Consider the following 22,935-nt stretch of genomic DNA (forward strand, 5'->3'; position numbering starts at 1 on the left):
AAATCTATCATGACAAATTAATTTTTTTTCTGATTTTTCTCCAAGTTTTTTTGTTTGTTTTTTGCAAGTTGTCATATCTACTTTGGAGCAATATAAGATGCCAGGGGCTCATGTAGCCTAGGGTGACCTTACACACCTAAGCCTTCTGCTCCCACATTCCCAGTGCTGGAATGACAGGTATGTACCACCATACCTGTTTATGCAGAGTGAGGGGTCAGTCCTAGGGCTCTGAGCTCACCAGGCAAACACTCCATCAACTGACCGTCTCTGGCTTGTCTTGTGAAAATTCTGATGCATGGTTGGTAGGAGCTTGCAGATACAAGGCTGATTGTATGGTCAAAAACTAAGCATGACTGCCATACCTCCTTTCTGTTGTGACAAAACTCTTCCCAAAGCAACTTATGGGGGCAAGGATTTATCTGGCTTACACTTCAGTGACAGCCCATCCCTGAGGGAAGCCAGAACAAGAACTTGAAGCGGAGACCATGGAGGAGCACTACTTGCTGGCTCACTCCCACAGAGACTAGATAGCTGTCTTACACAGCTCAGAACCCCTGCCTAGAAATAGTACTGCCAGAGGGCTAGACCTTCTACATCAATTAACAATCAAGACAACCCCTTCCAAGAAATTCCCGAAGGCCAATCAGATCTAAGCAATTTCCTATCACAGCTTTCCTCTCAGAGGCCTCTGGGTTGTGTCAAGTTGACAGTTAACGCTGAACAAGACAGTGGCAATCCTTATAGGTAGATACCATTGTTACCACCTTCAATTTCCAAACCACCACTTTCTGTAGACCGCAGTGTACACAGAGAACCAAAGGCTTGCACATCCAGTACACCAGTGGGAATCTGTACCCAGGCGTTGCCTGCACATCATGCTCAGACTTCACTATGGACATTTTCAGGTTACTTACTCCTCTCGTCCCCATTTGAATCCAGACTGCCTCCTGCTGTGCTCAGGTGGCCATAGCAGCTTCCTCGGAGGTCTCTCTATTCAATTCACTTTCATAGAAAAGCCAGAGTAAAGCATATCATGGCCGGTGGGACTTCTTATGGATTGAACCAGCTATGCTCCCACAGGCTCATGTGTTGAATGGCAGATCTCCAGAAGGGATCAATGGCAGATCTCCAGAAGGGATCGCTACCTAGGGAGGCTGGGAAGTCTTTAGACAGCAGGGGCTAGCTTGTGGAAGTAGACCACTGGGAGTGTGCCTTTGAAGGTTCCCATCTCTTCCTCTCTCTGCTTCCTGCCCATTAGGAGGTGAACAGCTTTTGTTCCCACAGGCTCTACTGCTGTGATATTCCCCCTCCACATGCAGGCAAGCAACCAGGGACTGAGCCTTCAGAAACCATGAGCCAAACAAGGCTTATTTCCTGATTTGTGTTTGTGTTTGTGTGTGTGTGTGTGTGTGTGTGTGTGTGTGTGTGTGTGTGTGTGTGTGTGTGTGTGTGACAATTTGAGAGGAAGCCATGTGTCTGCTGAAGGGGTCTGACTGCAGAGTCAAGGACAACTGTCTATCTACAGGCTGATTTTAGCCCTCCTGTACACCTGCTGGCCCCCACCTGATGCTGGTGGCTCCTTCCTCATGTTAAATATCACCCCTTCAGCGAGGTCTCCCTTGACCCCTAACTTGATCAAAGCAGCCCCACCACTTTGGGGCACCATACTCATTTTTGTTTTCCTGTGACCAATGCACTGGTCTTCTCCAGAGGCGTGCAAGGGCCTCGTCTCCCTTCTCACTCAGTTACTGCAATGCAGTAACTCCTGCAGATGAGAACAACAGGCCAGCTTTTCAACAGGAAACATTAAAATCAACAAATGATAACTTGAGGTGCTTCCTCCACTAGGAACATAGATTGCTTTTGGTCAGCTGAGACAGGTTTGCACAAGATCAGGCTTCTTAAGTCTGTCCCTTAAACGCCTGGCTGCCAGGAACACTCCCCGGCTCCTCCTACAATGCTTCTGCAATCCTGTAAGCACCCACAGATAAGAGCTGGCCCCTGCTCTAGCACCACGGGTGGATTGCCGGTGCCCAAACTTGCAGACATCTCCGGGCACAGGGGCCTGCCTCTCACTGTGAGTCCTCATGCAGTCAGGCTCTCTAGTCCTGCTGTGTGCACCCTGTAGTAAGTCCTGGGTAGAATAAGCGGGGTTGTAGAGGACACAGATTCAGGGGTCACAGGTGTGATTCGTGTACTCTGACCTGGATGACACCATGGCTGCAATGCTCTGTAAGTTGCAAAATGGGAAAGAACCAACCAAAAGGTAGGTTCACCTGAGAAACTAAGAAAGCTCCTTGCGCGGTGTGGGATTGGCTCCCGAGGTGGACACCTTCTGGTCTAGGCTGCTGGAGAGAAGCTTCAAGCATTAGTGTCCTCAGTCAGTTCCGAGGGTCCCTGTGTCCCAGGTTCTGAGATGCTGTGTACTGTTCATCTTCTGCTATTGGAGATCGAACCCAGAACCTTGCATGTGCTGGCACCACTCTCCTTCTGAGCTGTATCCCAGTGCTTTTTACTTATTTTACCTCATTTCCCAAGAGTTTGACAATTATTTTAAAAACTGGGTGAGGTGACACACCTCAAGTCACTCACAGCAGGCTATCACTACCAGTTTAAGGCCACTCGGTGCTATATGGCGAGTTCCCAGCCAGCCAGGACTACACAGTGAGAACCTGTCCCCAAAACAAAGTTCAGGGGCTGCATAGACGGCACCACGGGCAAAGGGCTTGCACTCAAGCATGAGGCGTTGCACTGATCCCCAGCAGTGACTAAGAAGCCTGGCTTGTCCGTGTGGACCTGTAATCCCATAGCGGGATGGGAGGTGGGGACAGGGGGTCCCTGTAGCTTGATAACCAACTAGCAAGCTCCAGGTTCAGTCTCATAATGCTACAGTGGATAAACAGAGAAAGACACCTAACATTGCTGTCTTTCCTCTACATGTGCACACACTGACTCAAGTACCCCAGCACACACCACACCACACATATACCCCACACACAAACACCACACACATACCACATACCACACACACACACACACACACACACACACACACACACTCACTCACTCACTCACTCCAAGGTCTTGCTAACTTGTCCATGATGGCCTTGAACTTGTGATTATCCTTTGGCCTCCATAGTAGCTGGGGTGACAGGCCTCCACCACCACACCCGGCTTCCTTTCCCTGTTGCTCATCCACTGTGCTCCCATGGCAAATACTTGCTCTGGGCTCCCAGAAGCAAAACACTCCAGTTTCCACCCAAGCTGCCCTGTCTGTTCCTGAACCACCAGTACTGTTTGTGTCCAGACTAGACTCAGCATCCCCCACCACAGGGACTCTTCCTTCCCACTTGGCAGATGAGAAGAAATCAGGGAGCTGCAAATGCTTCTGCGGGCAGGCTTCTCCTGCACTCACCCTATGGGAACTAAAGCTCAGGCAGGGCTAACTCTTTATTATTGATGTGTTCTTTGTGTGTGGTGTATGTGTGTGTGCAGGTGTGCTTGTCTGGGTAGGCCACATATGCAGGCCAGAGGTTGACACTGAAATGCCTTCTTCAACCACTTCTCCATCTTATTCTAATTAATGAAGAGACAGAGTCTCTTACTGAACCAGTAGTCTGCTGTTTTGACTAGACTAACTGGCCAGCAAGCTCCTGGGACCTGTCTGTCTGTCTGTCTGTCTGTCTGTCTGTCTGTCTGCTTGTCCTCAACACCAGGGTTACAGGTGCATGCTGCCTTGCCTGGCTTTTGACACAGGTGCTGTGGATCTGAACTCAGGTCCTCATGCTTTCACAGCAAGCCCTTTACCCATGGAGCCCCAGTGACAGTCTTAAGCATGTGTGATGCAGGATGGTGCCATTTTGTAAGGGGAGACACTGAGTCTGGGGACCCTGTGTCTGTTCTTGCTGGTGAGCTTTCTGCAAAGTCATAAGCCCGAGTTTAAGGGTGCTCCGCAGAAGCTGGGAAAGGCAATTTTCGAAATCATTTGGCTCCTGCAGGAAATTAAAACCACAGCAAGTTCCAGCCTCTTATCTGGAGCCCTGGGAGCCGTCTGCTTCTCACTGAAGTCTTTGAACAGAAGACTGGGAGGAAGAGCTCCTCTCTGTCACAACGCCAACTCAACTGGGGAGATGTCCTGTCGACTCAGCAACTTTCTCCCAAAGCCATGTGGTGTCAGCTCAACACTCTTATTCCCAGAGGACATCCCAAGACAAGGCTGGGACTTGTCATTTCAGAGTCAAGGAGACCCAGCGAAGACTGTGCTTACACAGATGTGGACACTGATCAGACAAGGGCGGACTCTATGTCTCTAAGCATCAAGATCCAGTGTTCCATATTGTAATGAAGTTAATATGATGTGGCGGCCTGTTGGATTTTCCTTTTTCTGCATTTCTTTCTGTGTTCATGTACTCCTGACCAATCCTAGCTTAAGACACAAACAGGAACTTACTGAAGGAGTGTCTCAACTTTCCAAATGTGCCTGTCACAATCACACCATCACTGCACCGAATGCAAGCCCTTCCCACTCCTAACCTAGTGGTTGTAACAACTGATAACTTTGGTAACTTTTTATCCAGAACTTGGTGCTGGATAAAAACCTCAATGAGGATCTGGCAAGAGGGTTTATCAGGCAAAGGCACTTACCAAAAAGCCTGACAAGCTGAGTTTGAACCATAGGACCCATATCATGGAAGGAGAAAAATAATCCCATCTCCAACTGCCACATTGTGCCATGGAATGAACACACAGATACACAGACACACACACACACACACACACACACACAAAGAGAGAGAGAGAGAGAGAGAGAGAGAGAGAGAGAGAGGGTGGTGGTGGGGAGTATGCATTAAATAAAATAAATGGAAAACCTTAATGAGATCTTGTCTAACTTTTCTGTCTCTTTCTGAGGCCCAGAGAAGACAATGTGATGTCTCAGGATGCATGTGCCAGGAAGTAGGGACATTTCTGGAAAGCCTATTATGTACCCAACAACCCAAATCTCCTGATACACTCTGCAAGACAGATCACATTCTCCACATGAAGAAACTGAAGCTCAGAGTCACATGATTTGACCAACACATGCTAGAAAGTATCCACCAGACTTCTCAGGACCCCAGAGTCTTAAAACGAATTTTCCAATTTCCAAAGGACAACAATAGATGACGTAATCTTAATGGTAACATTTTTGATTTAATGTGCATTAAGAAAAAAAGGGGGAAGGAGGTGCTGGACAGATGGCTCAGCTGGTAAAATACCTGCTATGTAAACATGAGAATCTGTGTTTGGATCTCAGTATTCACTTAAAAGGTCAGACCCAGTGACATGCACCTGTAATGTCTCAGGGTAGGGGAGGCAGAGGCAGGGGCAGGGGCGGGGCAGGAGCAGGGGCAGGGACAGGAGGACCCCTGGAACTCACTGATCAGATAAGTTAGCTCAATAAGTGGGCTCCAGGCTCAGTAAGAGATCCTGTCTCAAAAAACAAGTTGGAGAGTGACTGAAGAAGACACCCACATTAACCCCTCACTCTCCATAGCCTCCTCTGCAGATTCAAGCTCTGGGTGGTCCTGAGGTGGCTGCTGCCAACTGCCTTTCACTGGCATCCTGATGAGGTTGATAATTGTTTAAAACGGGCCAGATTGGGGCTGAGAGAGTAGCAGATCTTGTTCCTAACATGCACAGTGTCTTTTTTTTTGAGACAGGGTTTCTCTGTATTGTTTTGGAAGCTGTCCTGGAACTTGCTCTGTAGACCAGGCTGGCCTCAAACTCACAGAGATCCACCTGCCTCTGCCTCCTGAGAGCTGGGATTAAAGGTGTGCGCCACCAACGCCTGGCTGCACAGTGTCTTGAGTTTGATTCCAACATCACTCAAAAAAAATCAAAAGATTAAACACAAAACCAGAAGACCCAAATGTGCACAGTGAATGTGTAAAGCAGAGGGACTCCAAGGACAGACGGGTGTATAAGTATCATTTTCCTGGTTGAACTATTGAGTTATCTATGGGTTAGTAAGATGGGGGTCACAGAACATTTGATGAAGGGTACCTGAGATCTTTATGAATCTCTTACACTCAATGGCCATCTCAATGTAAAAAAGTTTACTTATGAGAAAGGCCAGTACCTGAACATAGTGATGCATGCCTGCAGTCCCATCTGAACTTAGGAAGCAGAAGTGGCCGGAACAAAAATTCAAAGCCAGCCTTGGCTACATAGCAAGTCTGAGGCCACTGTGTGCTCCATGAGACCCTGTCTGAAAACAAGGCCCTGTGAGCAAATCATCACAGCAGACATCCTCAGGAGAGATACATAATAACGCCTCATACTCAGCACTGTTGAGTTTACTTTGAGTTTATGCTTATTGTGATGGTGATCCTAGGATGATGCCGAGACACAGACAGGGCTCAGGCATCTTGAACCTTAATTTAAGAGACTTTGTGGTCTAGTGCTAGGGACAGAGAAATGAAGAATTACAACAGTGGTAAACCCGTGGGAAAGGTGAACTGGGGAAATAACCTTCCCAAAGAACAAATGTAGCGAGCGAATCAGAACTGCTTTTCTCTGTGAGTGACAGGGACCTGCCCTGTACCAGTGTGGCTGCTCTCCAGACTATTTCCTGTCAAGAGCCATGCCTATTCTCTCCCCGAATCCCTTGTGTCGGAGGATCCATCAGCCCAGAGCCTCAAGCATGGTAGCTAGCCCTGAGGGACAGGCCCAGCCCTGGCCATGGTACAGCCCTCATCAGATAGTACAGGAATTTCAGATGTGTATAATCTCAGGGTTCATTTTCTTCCTTTCTATGTGCCTCCCTTTCCCTGCTTGTAAAATATTGATGAGAACTAAGAGAGTTACTGCAGGGTTCAATGATTAATAGGTGCAAGGCCTGGAGTGCCCTTTTGCTCCCTATTAAAAGCCCGGCCTGGCACTACCTACAGATCCTGGGTGTCGCTGTATGTATGTATCCACGGTCAGCCTGTATGTGATAAGTTCCCGTGTGAGGGGCCTCCTAACTTCTGCAGTTGTCCTTGCTCCCTTGTGTGGGAGGACAGTAGGGCAGCTGCAGCTCCTTGTTGAGTCTCTGTAGGGACTTGACTGTCGGTCCAGGGGAAAAGGACTGTGCCCCCCACTGTATGTTTTTCCAAGTTAAAGATTAGCAATCTTGGTAAACCCTAGTTGTAACCTACTGGGGTAGCAATCACTTAGGATAAAGTATCTTTGGCCTGGGGTGAAATATCCTTTGGATCTTGAGTGGAGCAATTCTCTCTTTCCACACATTGGGGAGGTGTTCATTTACAGAGCAGGTAGCAAAACACCAACTAGAAATCGTAATACAAAAGGCAAGATATGCGTGCTTGCTTGGTCCCTCAGGACAGATGTGCAGGGAGTTGACCTGGATAACGGCAGTGACTTTTTGAATCACGGCAAGCAGCAAGAGTAGAAACCTTGGAGCCTGATCCATTCCAAGAAGGAAGTTATAACGTGGTAGCTAAGAGTTTCCAGTCCCTGTGGGGAGGCTGTTCCTCATAACCACCAACAAATGCAGCTCTGAATCAGAGGAAAGGTTCCAGGAGGCAGCCTGAGGAGCCAAGCCTCACCAGCTCACCTGCTTCCTCCTGAGTTTTTGTTCATGTGAGTGTGGATTTTGTTTGAGACACAGTCTCACTAAATAGTCCTGGACGACCTGAACACACTCTGTAGACCAGGCTGGCCTCGAATTCATAAAGCTCAACCTGCCTCTGCCTCCCATGAGTGGGATTAAAGGCGTGCATCACCAAGCCTGGCTGATCTTTTTTTGTTTTTTAATTTCTTAAATTTATTTTACACACCCACCACAGTTTCTCCTCCCTCCTCTCCTCCTGTTCCCTCCCCCACCTCTCTTTAACCACCATCCACTGTCTCCATTCAGAAAGGTGCAGCGGGGCATTGGTGGTGCATGCCTTTAATCCCAGCACTCGGGAGTTCAAGGTCAGTCTGGTCTACAGAGTGAGTTCCAAGAAGAAGAGGAGGAGGAGGAGGAGGAGGAGGAGGAGGAGGAGGAGGAGGAGGAGGAGGAGGAGGAGGAAGAGGCAGTGCCCCTTCCACGAATCAACAAAGTATAGCCCATCAAGTTGAGGCAGGACAAAGCTCCTCTCCCTGCATCAAGGTGGCAACCCAGCATGGGGATTGGGTTCCCAAAAGAAGCCTGACTGTTGTTTTTTTCAGGTAGTGCTTTGGAGGTAGCCCAGGCTGGTCTGGGACTAAAGTTGATCCCCTGCCTCAGTACATGGCACATGGTCACGTCTCTCTCTCTCTGGATAGGGTCTCACCTATCTCAGGTTAACCTCAAACTTGCTAAGTAGCTGTGGATGACCTGGAACTGCTCATTCCCCTGCCTCTACTCCTTGGCTCTAGGATTACATGCATCAGCATGTCTGTTTTATGTGATGCTAATGATGGAACACAGAGATGTGTGTATGCTAGGCACACCCTCAGTGCTCCCTCTTTCTGTCGTTATATATACACCCAGGCTGGCTAGAACCATATTCCATGCTGCCTTCAAACTCACCATCCTCCTGCCTCATTCATCATCACACTCAGCAGAATTTTAGCTACATTTTGAATTATTCTATTTATTTAGGGATGCATATGACATTACAGTGAACCTGTGGATATCAGAGGGTAACATGCAGGAGTCTGTTCTCTGCTTCCACTGTGTAGGTCCTAGGGACCAAAGTCAGGCTGTGAGACCTTGCAGCAAGCACTTTCACCTGCTGAACCATCTCACAGATCCCCCTTTTTATTGTTTTGACCCTCCTTTTCTATTGGTTATGGTAGGTGGCCCCCTCACCCCAATTCTCAGTGACTAGAAACATTCTTGCTCACACAGTCAGATGAGTTTACTGAAACCAGAGGGGGCAGGATTACCCAGAGGTGTCCATGTGGCTAGTAGCCCTGGATGCTGCTGTTATAAACAGCCCTCTACGGGGTCTAGTTTCTGAGCCTGTTTCTTATGTTTGAACTCTCGTTAGTCTTGCCTAGTGAGACACATAAGTTCAGGCAAACTCTTAGGATGTCTGGCCCTTCACTGTTCGTGAGTCACCATGGTCATGAAACTCGGTCAGGGTCCTTTGAAGGATTCCTCTTCTTAACGCGACTCTACCAGCTCAGCTTGGAAACCTTCCTCAAGCCTATCCGTAGGTCACACTGTCCATGCTCTTGTGTGTGTGTTCTTTGAGCCTAGCCAGGGCAGGATGCCAGGTGTACACTGTATATCTAGGCAGTAATTTGCACAAACACTTCTTAGTATGCTCATTTCCAGCCTGTCCCCACAAAGACACTCAGACTGCAAAGCCAGCGGAGAGCTATTTACAGCTGTGGACAAGGAGCGGGGAGGCAGCCTTTGTTCCTGCTTGGGAACAGCCCTGCCTATAAGGTGGTGCCTGGCTCTTTTGGCTGGCATTCAGCCAACCTTGCCCCCAAGGACTTTAAGGTCTTCAGAGCTTTGGCTACAAGGCCAGTAGCCTGCCTGCAGGATTGATTGGTTTCCGTGTGGAACCTGGGCTCAATGGTGGGAGGAGATGAGCTGCCACTTGCTGCCCAGCATCTTCGAGCACAACTGAAATTACGCCGTGGCCTTGCTTAGAAAACCTACTGTGGCCCCCAGTGGATCTCTGGGTCCAGTCCAAAGGGTCACCCACCTTCCTGCACTCCTTGCCTCCGTCCCATCAAGTCCCCCACCCCATTCTGGAAACTTTGGTTTTATAGGGAGAAATTGTTCATCAAGGGGAAACTGCACCCTGTCTACACAAATGCCAGCATTTGGGTTATCTGATTCCAGCCTTTTCTTTTTCTTTTCTTTTTTTTAAACTCCTTGTAAGTTGCAGGAACTGAGAGATAAGCAAGTTCTGCTTCATGAGACCATTTCTGCCTCCACTTGTGATTCATGCCATCATCTCTTTCTGCATCCATGGCCGTGCTGTATCTGGCTTTTCCTTTGAACTTGTAACATCTGCTTAATAAACCCAGTAGCATGTGTTTGTTTCTTCCATTTCACAAGAGCCAGGCCTTTTAATCCCCCCCCACTAAAGGCTTATTTTCTGTTGTGTGTAGATGTATGCTCATGCGCGAGTGCGTGCGCGCGCGCGCACACACACACACACACACACACACACACACACACACACACTGCATATGTAGCATATGTGTGTTGGGCCAAAGGTCAGCTTTGAGTGGCATTACGTAGGAGCTATGTGCCTTGTTTTTTTAAGATCCATTCTCTTACGGGAACTTGGGGGCTCGCTGATTGGGGGAGCACCAGTGATCCTTCTGTATCGCTGGCTGTCCTGGAACTCACTTTGTAGACCAGGCTGCCCTCGAACTTAGAGATCTGCCTGCCGCTGCCTCCTGAGTGCTGGGATTAAAGTTGTAGGGCACTAATACCTGGCTTCACGCCTGACTTTTTATGAAGGTGCTGGAGATCAAACTCAGGTCCTCATGTGTTGTGGTAAACACTATCTACTCTGCAGTTCCCCGCCCCTAGTTCTTAAAGACTTTCTTCTCTCTCTCTCCTGTCTTCCTTCCATCCCTCACTTTATTTCTTTTTCTTTTCTCTTCTCTTCTTTTCTTTTTGTATTGAAGAAAGTGCTGGGGTTACCCAGGTCCTCTCATATGAAACTGAGTGCTAGCGTGGGGGTCAAAGGTCAATCAGAGGTGTCAGTCCTTTCCTTCCAACTTGTTTTGAGACAGGGTTTCTTTTTATTTGTTTTTTGACATGCTCACCAGGCTAGCAGACTAGTGGGCTTCCGGGGTTCCCCTGACTCCATTTCTCATCTCCTCAACAAAGTACTGGGATTACAAATGGTTGCGTCATACTTCTGACTTTTACATGAGTTCTAGGGATTTGAACTCAGCTTGTCATCTTGCATGACAAGCGTTTTTATCCACCGAGTCACCTCCTCAATCCAAATAAAAAGGTTCTAAAGCACAGTGGATCCCAGCTTGCCAAAGGGCAATGCCTGGCATGCCTAATGAAATGCTGGCAGAAGGCAATGGGACTTCTGGGAATTGGGACTGATGAGGTCGGGACTGGCTGGGGTTTGCAGAGGGCAAGGAAACTGGTTTGAGAATGGTCTATGGGTGAGCTTGTCAGTCTGTTTTGCAGAGCTTTCAAGGGGGTGCCCAAGTTAAAAGCCTGAGGACTACCGTGCTCAGGAATGAAAGCAGCACACGCTAGCAGGAGATGTGGAGCTCCAGTGTAGTCTAGGAACATGTCTAAATCTTACAAAGTGCAGTCAGTTAGTCATGCATTCATTCATGGGGTGCATACAACACATAGTGCATCCATCCATTCATTCCTGGAGTGCATACATCATATAGAGCATCTATCCATTCATTCATGGAGTGCATACATCATACAGTAATCTATCCATTCATTCCTGGAGTGCATACATCATACAGTAATCTATCCATTCATTCATGGGGTGCATACATCATACAGTAATCTATCCATTCATTCATGGAATGCATACATCATACAGTAATCTATCCATTCATTCATGGAGTGCATGCATCATACAGTAATCTATCCATTCATTCATGGAGTGCATACATCATATAGAGCATCTATCCATTCATTCATGGAGTGCATACATCATACAGTGCATCCATCCATTCATTCATGGAATGCATACATCATACAGTAATCTATCCATTCATTCATGGAGTGCATACATCATACAGTAATCTATCCATTCATTCATGGGGTGCATACATCATACAGTGCATCCATCCATTCATTCATGGAGTGCATACATCATACAGTAATCTATCCATTCATTCATGGAATGCATACATCATACAGTAATCTATCCATTCATTCCTGGAGTGCATACATCATACAGTGCATCCATCCATTCATTCCTGGAGTGCATACATCATACAGTAATCTATCCATTCATTCATGGGGTGCATACATCATATAGAGCATCTATCCATTCATTCATGGAGTGCATACATCATACAGTGCATCCATCCATTCATTTACATATCCACTCATTATCAGTCTGCCCAACTGAGAAAAGGGTTGAATGCATCTACTGATCCACGCACATGTGTGCGCACGTGCACACATACACACACATGCATGCACATACACATACATACAAACATACATGCATGCATACATTCATCCATCCATAAATCTACCCACCTAACTGTCCAACATCCAACAAATATGCCTCAAACGCAGAGATTACAGCTGTCTGTGCTTGTTTCAGCCTTGTGTAGTTATTTTCTCTCCTGGAACAAGGAGAGGAAGGGACACATATGACTCAGGAAGCCAGGGAAACTTACAAGCCCATGAAAATCACAAAGCTCATAAGGCCTCTCCCCAGGTTATAAAAGCAATAAACAACCACCGGGGAGAGAAGACTTTCTGGCGAAGGGAGCTCCTGGCTGCAGCTTCGGTGACTTGTCACTCGTGCTGGGGTGGGGCTTTTCAGTGATACAGGGGCTTTTGGGCCACTCACCCCTGTGTGCACAACCCTGGTAAACTCATTGGTTCACCAAGACTGACTTGGGTGGGATGCTTTCTTTGGTTTGTTGTTGTGTGTTCGACCATGTGTTTGCTGTTTCCTCACATCTCCAAGGAACAGAAAGTCACACGACACCTCCAAATCAGTGATTCTCAACCAGGAGCAGTCTTGTTCTCCACAGAACATTCAGTGATGGAGACGTTTTTGGTTGTCACAACTTTCGTGGAGGTATACTTCGGACTTCTCATTGAAAAGGCCGGTGATGCTGCTGCATTAAGCAGGTGACTGCCCACTCCTATGAGGTCTGCAGTGCTGAGGCTGCGGAAGTGCCTTAGACAGCGGGTTCCTCATGGGCAGGAACTGTACTGGTCACCTTGTACTCCAAGGTCATAGACAGTTCCTGACCTGTACAGGAGCTGAGCAAAGTTTAAATGGACCAGGAAACAGTGACAGATCACAATTTCATGGGCCAGCAAAATGGCTCAATGAGTAAAGGTGCTTGATGCCAAGCCTGACAGCCTGAGTTCAATCCCCAGAACACAGATGGAGGAGAGAACTAACTCAAGAAAGTTGTCCTCTGACCTCCTGTGGCAAGCTCATTCCTATACACGAATGCATGTAAATACGCATGTACACTCACACAAAAACAGGAACGCACAAACACATAAACCAGTCAATCAACCAACTTCAATATAAATAAATGAATCACAACTTGATATAAAAAGACAGGCCCAGTTCAGAAGCAGGCAAAGGGGATGAGGGGCATCTTGATGACTTGGTGGGTCACCAATCCTGATGCCCCGACTTTGATCCCCAGAACCCACATGGAGGAAGGAGAGAACCAATTACTGAAAATTGTCCTCAGACCTCCACAACCACACCAAGAACATGTGTGCTCCCGAATAAATAAATGCACTAAGATTTGCTCTTTTTGTTTTGCTGAGACTTTTGCTTAATGAGACTACTCACAAAATAGCCTAGGCTGGCTTGGAACTTCCTATTAGACCAGGCTGGTCTTGAACGACATCCACCTGCCTCTTTCTCCCTAGTGCTGGGATTAAAGGTGTGTGCCACCACATCAAGCCCGTAGTGTGTGTGTGTGTGTGTGTGTGTGTGTGTGTGTGTGTGTGTGTGTGTAAAAAGGGCTTGAAGAGACACAGATGAGCAGCAGGCACCTGAGCGGGTACTCATCATCACAGAGTGAGTGGTTACCAAAATATAGGTCAAAACAACATTGTCGCAGCATCACACTCCCTAGAAAGGCTACAAGGACAGTGCAGAAGACAGCAACTTGCTCAGGATCGGTGGGCACTGGAACCCTCACACATTGCTGGCGAGAATGTAAATAGTGTTGCTGTGAGACAGGCTGGTGGCTTCTCAGAAGGTTAAATAGGGAGTCAGCACCACATTGTCAGTGTGTGTGTGTGTGTGTGTGTGTGTGTATTTGCATGTATGAAAGCAGATGGGTGTCTTTTTGCCAGCCAGTTTGTTCCATCCTTATCTCTATATCCCAAGTCTGGGATTACAAGTAGCCAGCAAGTTTGCTTGGCTTTTATATAGATAGACTCTGGAGATTCAATTCCAGTCCTTATGCTTTCCAGGAAAGCCATTTTCTTACTAAGCCACTCCCTGGTAAATGCCTACCACCCCTCTCCTTTTTTTTTTTTTCAAGATAGACTTTCTCTGTAACTTTGGAGATTGTAGACCAGGCTGGCCTTGAACTCACAGAGATCAACCTGTCTTTGCCTCTGGAGTCCTGGGATTAAGGTATACACCACCACCAGCAGCCCTACTCCCTTTTTTAAAGACTGGGTCTCCACAAAGCCCAGGCAGGCTTCAAACTTATTCATAGTTGAGGCTGACTTTAAAGCCAGAGATTGATGCACGCTAGGAAAGCATTATATCAAATGCGCTACATCCACGACTCAAAAACAGGTCTGTAAGCCATCACCTGCACATGTATGTTCATCGTAGGCAAGCTAGAAACAACTCACATGCATTGGCTTATAAATGGAGGAGCAAATCACGATCAACCTATACAATGGAATATAATTCAATCCTAAAAAAGGAATTTTGTAAGCAAAATCAAGGCGAAGCTAAACCTAGTAGGTCATGGAGTATTCATAATGGGCAAATTGTGATAGTTTGAATATAATTGGCCCCCATAATCTCATAGGGAATGGTACTCTTAGGAGGTGTGGCTTTGTTGCAATTGGGTATGGCCCTGTTGGAGGAAGTGTGTCACTGTGGGGGTGAGCTTTGAGGTTTCCTATGCTCAGGATACCACCCAGTGTCTCAATCAACTTCCTTTAGCCTGCAAAATGTAGGACTCTCAACTGTTCCTCCAGCATCATGTCTGACTGTATGCTGCCATGCTCCCCACCATGATGATAATGGACTGAACCTCTAAAACTGTAAGCCGCCACCTCAGTGAAATTTTTCCCTTTATAAGAGTTGCCATGGTCATGGTGTCTCTTCACAGAAATAGAAACCCTAACAAAGACACAGATCCACAGAGACCCAGAGCCAAGGCATAAGGACTGATCACCTAATCTTCCTTACAGGGTGAAGAAGATATCTTAAAACTAGACAATGATGGTGGGAGTACAGCATTGTGAATATGTGTAATGCCACAGAAGTGTGTCCTTTAAAGTGATTTAAACGCTCAATTTTACGTGATGTCCGTTTTCTCACAGTCAACCCCCCCCCCCCAGATTCAGGCTATCCTCTAGTAGTGAGAAAGATGTCTCCGTGGTTGAGAGCACTTGCTGCTCTTGCTGAGACCTGCTTTTGGGTCTCAGCACCCACAGGGCTGCTAACGATTGTCCATCCAAGGCTTCTGGTGCCTTCTTTTGCCCTTCTCAGGCACCAGGCACACATATTGTATATATATATATATATAGACATGCAGGCATGTACACACAAAGTACACATAAATTTTCTAATGCAGAGATGCATTCAATGAATGTTTCTTGCTTCTAGAAACTGGGCTGTGCATTTGGGACATGGGCACAAGCAAGGCAGTTGCAAGCCCTGCCTGCTAGGGCGTTAACAAGGAGGAGAAAAGGCAGCAACAGTGAAGGTACCAAAGGAGACTGGTGTGTGGGGGAGGGAGAAGTGGTTGTCTTTGTCTGGCTGAGGGTAGAGGAGGCTGAAAGGAAAACGTCCCATAAACGATGCCAGGGCCTGTAACCGAGCACAAGGAAGCTGAGGGTGGAGGACTGTTCTGAGTTTGAGACTAGCCTGAGCTACATCTCAAATGCAAGGCCAGCCTGGGCTACATAGAGGGGCATAGACTAGCCAAAGCTAATAGTAAGGCTCTGTCTCAAAATATTAAGGGGCTGGGGGAAGGAAGTGAAGAGAGGAAAGGAGAGAAGAGGGGAGGAGAAAGGAGAGGAGAGGGGAGCAGGTGGGAGGAGAGGGGAGAGGGGAGGAGAGAAAGCAGAAAAAAGGAAAAGAAAATAAGACGGACCTAGGAGCAGCCCTTGAAGGACTATCTGCCCTTGGAAAGTGGAATTACCGAGGGAATGTGTAATTAGAGGCCACTCTTTGAGCGCATAGTGTTAGGAAGCCAGGCGAGTCAGGCACAGGAGGAGGGACTGGAGCACAGCTCCCCTCAGAGTCCTCCCCTGACTTTCAGGCCCCGGGGTGCAGGGGACTATCAATCCGGTCTACTGAGCAGTTCTGCAGGCCCCAGGCTCCCCAGCTGGCACTGATGAGGCTTTTGTCATCTGTCTCCAGCCAGGGGACAGGCAAGCAGAGGGAAAAGAGATGAGAGGCAGTGATGGCTATTAACCAAGGGTAGGAACACAAGGTTCCGTGAATCCTCACACTAACCCAGTCAGGTGACTTCTTCTGTTGCCCCAACTCTTAATTCTGCTGTTGTGTTTTTTTTTCTTTTCCTTTTTTTTTTTTTTACTAACACCCTATGTAAAGATGGGGGTAACAGGGCTCCAAGAGACCAGAATGGTTGATAAGAGAAGCCCAGTTCCACAAAAGACAGTTCCAGACACGCCTCCACACACCCATCCAGCACAGACGAGGTCTCCAAATTCCTGTTTCTTAGCCCCAGAACTGTCTGGGAGCTCAGGCCTGAGCTTCTGCCACCGGCAACTTCAGGTGTGCATCAGGCTCAGCCTCTGGGCTTTGTCTGCTCAGAGAGGCAGGCTGGGGCTCCTCCTCCCCTCCCCCCAACACATGCAGTGTCCCTTTTTGGGAATCACTTCCATAGTTATCATTTTTCTTTCTATCATTCTGGTGAGCTGCTTTTTGTGCTATGGCAAGTGATTCATTTTCTTAATTTTTTGTCGTTGTTGTTTTTGCTTTTGTTTTTCCCCAGACAGGGTTTCTCTGCACAGCCTTGGCTGTTCTGGAACTCACTTTGTAGATCAGGCTGGCCTCAAACTCAGAGATCCACCTGCCTCTGTTTCCTGAGTGCTTGGATTAAAAGTGTGCATCACCACAGCCTGACCTTCTTAAAAATTCTTAAATACGTTTTTGTGTGTATGTGTCATGGTATTCTTGTGGAAGTCAGAGGATCACTTCTTAGGAGACTTTTCTCTCCTTTGCCATGTGGGTCTTGGGGATGGAACCCAGGTTGTTAGCCTAGTGACAAGCCCTTCCACCCACTGAGCCAACTCAATGGCCCCTAACTACTCATTTTCTTGTGTATTTATATGGTTGATAAGGAAATATAAGTGTACGCTTGATGAGGGTATTGGTGACTATTCGTTGTGGGAAAGTACTTACAAGAGAAACTGGCAACCCAGGCTAGTCTCAGCAGGTTTCAGAGACCAGTCCAGAACCCCGGAAAAGGAAAAAGAGGGCTCTCTCCTCAGCCCTTTATTTTGCATGCCCGAACGCATCTGTAGCCACGCCCAAAATGGGCGTGGTCAGCCACACAGGTGCCTAGGTCTTTCCCTACCTATGGTGTTTTTTAAATAGGACCACCCTCTCTTGTTAATACAGCACCTTTGAGACCTTTCCAGGCTTGGGACCTAAATCTACCTCATTCTTCTAAAAAGGTCGTTTCTTTGTCCATTGGGAGCACACCAGAATGCTGCCCCTCCCCACACTGTGATAACAAGTGGGTGTTCCTATGTCACCTGCATACATGTGGGGACATTGCTGGAGCAGACTCCTGGGTGCTGGCTGCTGGGTCTCCCTGGAGTTTGAGTGGCTCACGTCCTTCTGAGAAAACCTCTAGAACAAGATAGTCTCTAAAACTGCAGTCCAGGCTCAGCAAACAGGTGAAGGCACTTGCTGCCAAGACTAAAGACCAGACTTCCATCCCGGGACCCACCAACTAGAAGGAAATAACCAACTCTAAAATAGTTGTCCTCTACCTCGACATTGTGGCGTGCAAATAAAGAAATAAATGTAACAAATTTCAAGCGCTTGCTCCTTGAGCATGTCTTTGGTCTCTGTGGGTAAGAATGATACTCTCAGACAAGACTTTTCATCTCCATGGTCTGTAAAATGGGAATCCTAGCAGTGCTCTGCAAATGGCAAGGTTCTGCTGAAAGGAGAGAGACTAAAATGTCCCTGATGTCTGGAGGCAGCTGATCATTCCCTGCCCTCCCATCACAAAGACCCCACAGCAAGGGGCTGGTGCAGCAGGGAGGCAGCTTAGCTCCAACTTCAGTCATGTTTGAAACCACATTGGGCCAGTCAGTTGTTCTCAATGGGGGAGGAGGAGGACTTTATCCATGATCAGACATTTAATCATCTGGAGATTCGTGTGTGTGTGTGTGTGTGTGTGTGTGTGTGTGTGTGTGTGGTTGTGCTCATCCATGCACACATGTGTGGAGGCCAGGTATTTTATGACTACTCACCTTATTCTCTGTGCAGGCCTCTCACTGAACCTGGAGCCCATGATTTTGGCAAAACTGGCTGACTAGGATTTACCTGTCTCCATCTCCATACCCTAGCCATCCAGCCTGGCTTTAGATGGGTGCTGGGGATGCAAACTCATGCTTACCCACTAAGCCACCTCCCTACTTCCCATCAACTGAGGTAGTGTTACTGGTATCTTAGTGTATACAGCACAATGAAGAAGATAAAACGCACAGCTGAGAATCACTCAACTCAAAATGCCAGTGGTGCTAAGAATAGGAAACCTGGATCCAGGCTGTCCCTTACCTGACACCCACCCCCACAGGCTAAAAAGAACTGAGGTTTGCTCAGAGAAGTTAATGGCTTGCTCATGTTCCCCCAGAAGTAGTTGATGAATGGCTGACCCTCAGTCTGACTGGCTTTAAGGTCTGTGGTCCATTCCATACACTGCTCCATTTCCCAATTCCTCCCTTGTCTCCAATGCCCCCCCCCCCGTTTGTCTGTTGCCTTTGTCCTGGCGGACTGTCACCAATAGAGGTTCCTAGGCACATCTAGAGGCATTACCGCCACGTTCTACCTGTTTGGGTTGACTCTGCAGGTGAAATTGTGACACTGTTTCTACCTATTAGCTGTGCTATTTACTTTGTGGGTTAACTTATTTCCCCCTAAGGATAAGTAACAGAGAGAGGAGGGCTTCCCCAAGGGTCAGGGGTTATAGCTCAGTTGGCTGGCAGAGTGCTGGCCTGGCCCTTCACTCCAGTCTCAGCACTGCATGGCAAACTGGGCACGATCCCAGCATTCAGGTGGAGGCAGAGAGAGGATCAGAAGTTCAAGGTCATCTTCTACTATGCAGGGAGGCTAGCCTATCCTACATGAGTCTGCTTTAAAAAAAAAATGAATGAAAAAGAAAAGAAAACCTTCCCAAGCTTGCACAGCAGGGAGGTGGAAAGCAGCTCTCCCCTCTCTGCACTTTCACCCTGAGCTCAGCTCTGGGGCTCCCTGAAGTCTGACAGCGACCCCTCCAGCTGAGAGCGGGACTGAGCTGGTGCCCCAGACTCTCCCATCCACCTCTGCATACCTATCTGAAGGGTCTTGGAGAATCAGCCACGTGCCAGGAAAGGGTGCAGTACTCTGAGACATTACTGCAGAGAGTGGCAACCAGAGAGCACGGTCCCAGACAGAAGAAAGGGGTGCAGTTCCTCAGGCATCCTTCCTGAAGCAAACCCAGCATGCGGCTGAGGTCCCCACAGTGGCCTTGGCTCTAGAATATTGTAACTGATAATATCCACTCTACTGGGTCGGTCTGGATTTTGGCAAGCTTTGCTTGGCAGCAGGTATAAAACAGAAACCCATAAGACCCCAGGGATGGCTTCCACCAGGGGCCTGCGAAGTGGACACAGGCGTTCTTACAAGCTCTGCTCGTTTTGAGATGACTTTCTCAGTGTTCCTGCTTCCTATGATGCGTGGGGTCACGGTGCTTGGAAAAGCCCACGGTACGTATGAAGACTGGAGCTGGCGCTGGGAGCCCAGGGACCCTGTAGGAGCTCCGGTTGTTTTGTCAGTGACTGGCTGGGTGACCTTGAGCAGGTCCCTTTCTCTTTTTGTACCTCAGTTTGTTCCACTACCAAACAAATGGTCAGTCTCAATCTAGACGCTCATTTCCATGTTAGGATTGCAGACAGGGTCATTTGTCTCTCCCAGAGCTGACCTCTGGCCTCCAGGAAACACGTTTCTCCCTATCCTGTATCACCGTGCCCAGATACAGAGAACAAGCCAGGATCCATTGCTTTCCTGTCTCCTGATCTGTCCCCACCAAACCTCCTCAGGCTATGTGTGGGAGCTATACAGCTGAGCCAACACTGTCCTCAGACCAATGGATAAACCCAGCAACATCCTTCTCTTGGCCAAAGGCCCAGGGAATTCCATCAGGCACTAGCCACAGGAGTTGATGGGGAGGCCCAGGAAGCAAACGGGACCCTTGGAGTGGGCTAACAGCCCTTCTCTGTGTTGAGTCCCCTTTGTCCAGAGTGCAGAGACCTGCCTCTGGAGGGTAACCCTGAGTAACAGCCCTTTATCTTTGTGGGGGTCGTGGTGGGGGTGGCAGGGGGTGTCTGCTGGTCCTGCAGTGTGAGGCCATCTGTGTTCTTAGAGTTTGGCGTCCCCTGAAAGGAGCCCTAGGCCTGGGATAGTTTCCAGGGCCTCAGTTTTAGGAAGCTTCTTTTGGTCTTTTAGCCACTGGACTGAGGAAGGTGGAAGGGATGATGGGGGGGGGGTTGGAGTGAGGTGGGAAAGGATGGGAGGGCAGCAGTGTTAACAGGGTGGGATTAGGTGGAAAGATTGTGGAGGATGGACCACTTGGCCAGGAATGAGCGCCTGTTTGGGGGTAAAAGCCCCTCCCCTTCCACTAGAAGCCCCTAAAGGCCTTTTCTGGGGAGGGGGACATGTGGCCTCTCCTATGGGTGGGGAGGGGGTCTTCATAGGGATAGTGGAGAATTCATCTGTCTTTAGAATCCAGAGCCTAATTTCTGGGGTAGGCATGCAGGTGATTTGGCCCGGGATGTCCTTGTTGAAGGGAGGGTCTTATTCTCCGGGACCTTCACAGTCGGGGAGGGACAAGACCCTTCTAAACCAGCTATGACCTCAACATCCCAAGGAGACAGGAATGAGAGAGAAGCAAGAGACCGTAACTTAGTTTATCAGGGAATGGGAGGAGGTGGCAGAGGGTAAAGATATCTGGGGAGGCAGGACTCTACTTGGGGAAGAGGCATCTATTCCAAGGCTTAAACAAGGGAGGGATTTTCTCCTCCGATCAGCGACCAGAACGAACGGCCCCATTTCTGAAGGTTACACGAAGCTGTCTTGCTTCCTGGGGCCTGGGGAGTGGGGGACCCTTTCTCTTCGGGGCAGGAGCCCGCGTGCTGGTTGGATGGTGGGCCCAGATTGTAGAGGAAAATGCTGGGATCTGGCTTCCCGGGTGCAGGGTTTCCCTCAGAAGGGTCTGCCAGGCGCGCCCGGACGCGTCACTCTTACCTCCAGGCCCCGGCCGCGATCTACAGGCTGCGATCCGCGGGTCCGACTAGCACGATCACCTTCCGATGCTCCGGTCTGCTTCTGGCGTCTGCTCGGCTTTCCCCAGCGACTCGCCAGGCTCCCAAGCTTCGCCGAGGCGCCCTGGCCAATCAGCACCGCCGCCTCCAATCCTTGCTTGCGCCACGACCAATGGGAGTGCTCTCCATGGGCCACCGCCCCCGGGGGGGAGGGAGAGGGAGGGGCGGGGGCAGAGTCCGACCTCGGAGGGTAGGATGCGCTCGGGGGTCTCGGAGGAGGGTCGCGAGGGCCGGAGCAGGAAGTTGGGGGAGAGGCAGCCGGAGGGTCCCCGGCAAGTCTGATGGAGGTTAGGGGTCGTTTTCTTACAGGTGGGGGCGGCTATTGCAGACTAATTAACATGAATCTTCATCGTACCCCCACCCCACTTCACTGTTTTAAGATCCTGAGGCTGCTGGTGAATGTAGCTGTCCCGCCCCCTCCTCCCTGCGCTTTGCTTCGCATCTGGTCTCTGGAACCTGAGAATCCCGGGCCCTGAAACAGAGGGAGTGCCCTCAGCCCTCCCTGCCACCTCTGGTCCATCAGTGGTTCACCACAGGGCAATGAGAAGAACGCTAAACTGGGAGTCAGACCCAGGGGGGGTCTCTTCCGGCCCCCCTCCTCGGTTTCCTTAATGATAAAGTGAGGCAGTATTGGTTGTACCTCTTTTATGGGTATGCGTTCAGAAAACTGAAAATTCAGTGTGAAAACTAGTTAAAAGGAAGATGTGATAGTCCCATACCTTTTTCTCTCATTAAAAAAATAAAGATTTATTTTATTTTAATCTTCTTTCTGTCTGTCTGTGTATGCTTGTGTGGGTACTGGAGGAGGCCATTGGGAGGTCCTTGGATTCCTTAGAGCTGGAGTTACGGGTGGTTGTGAGCTGACAGAATTGGGTGCTGGGAATGGAACTCAGGGCTCTTAACTGCTGAGCCATCTCCTCCCCCCTTTTCCTTCTCTTTCTTGTTCCATTTATTTGTTTGTTTGTTTGACAGGGTCTCTCTACATAACTCTGTCCTGGAACCCACTATGTACACCGTTCTGGCCTCCAACTCACAGAGATCTGTCTGCCTTTGTCTCCAGAGTGCTGGGATTAAAGGTGTGGCCGCCACCACCATAAGACTTTTTAAACTAGAAATATCCTATTTCTCTCAATAATGGCTGAGATGACACTGGATCAGCAATCCATGAAGTGTACAACTCCTGGAAAGCCCACAGACAGTGATGTGCACACAGCCATCTTGGTGAAAAAGCATTTCCATCATTTTGCTTTAAACCTGCCTCCTCCCCAGACAGGGTTTCTTGGTGTAGCTTTGGAGCCTGTTCTGGAACTCTGTGAGTTCAGGCCAGCCTGGTCTACAAAGTGAGTTCCAGGACAACTAGTGAGGCCCTTTCTCAAAGAAATAAAAATAAATAAAATCTTACAGCTCATGCCTATAATCTCAGAACTTATAAAACAGAGGCAGAGGATCAGAAATCCAAGGTCATCCTTGATTAAAATCAAGTTCGA

At 48.6% G+C, this 22,935-nt stretch overlaps 1 protein-coding gene across 1 annotated transcript in view; it reads right to left on the reverse strand.

Annotated features, from left to right (window-relative positions):
• Abat (4-aminobutyrate aminotransferase) overlaps positions 1-21,516 on the reverse strand; it is a 93,522-nt gene extending 72,006 nt beyond the window's left edge. Inside the window, exon 1 of the mRNA XM_005084550.4 lies at positions 21,372-21,516. The gene's annotated coding sequence lies outside the window, so the exon portion shown is untranslated. The remainder of the gene's footprint in view (positions 1-21,371) is intronic.
• Between the last annotated feature and the right edge of the window lie 1,419 nt (positions 21,517-22,935).

The sequence above is a fragment of the Mesocricetus auratus genome, unplaced genomic scaffold (genome assembly GCF_017639785.1).
Source record: "Mesocricetus auratus isolate SY011 unplaced genomic scaffold, BCM_Maur_2.0 Super-Scaffold_100007, whole genome shotgun sequence".
NCBI classification, from domain to species: domain Eukaryota; kingdom Metazoa; phylum Chordata; class Mammalia; order Rodentia; family Cricetidae; genus Mesocricetus; species Mesocricetus auratus.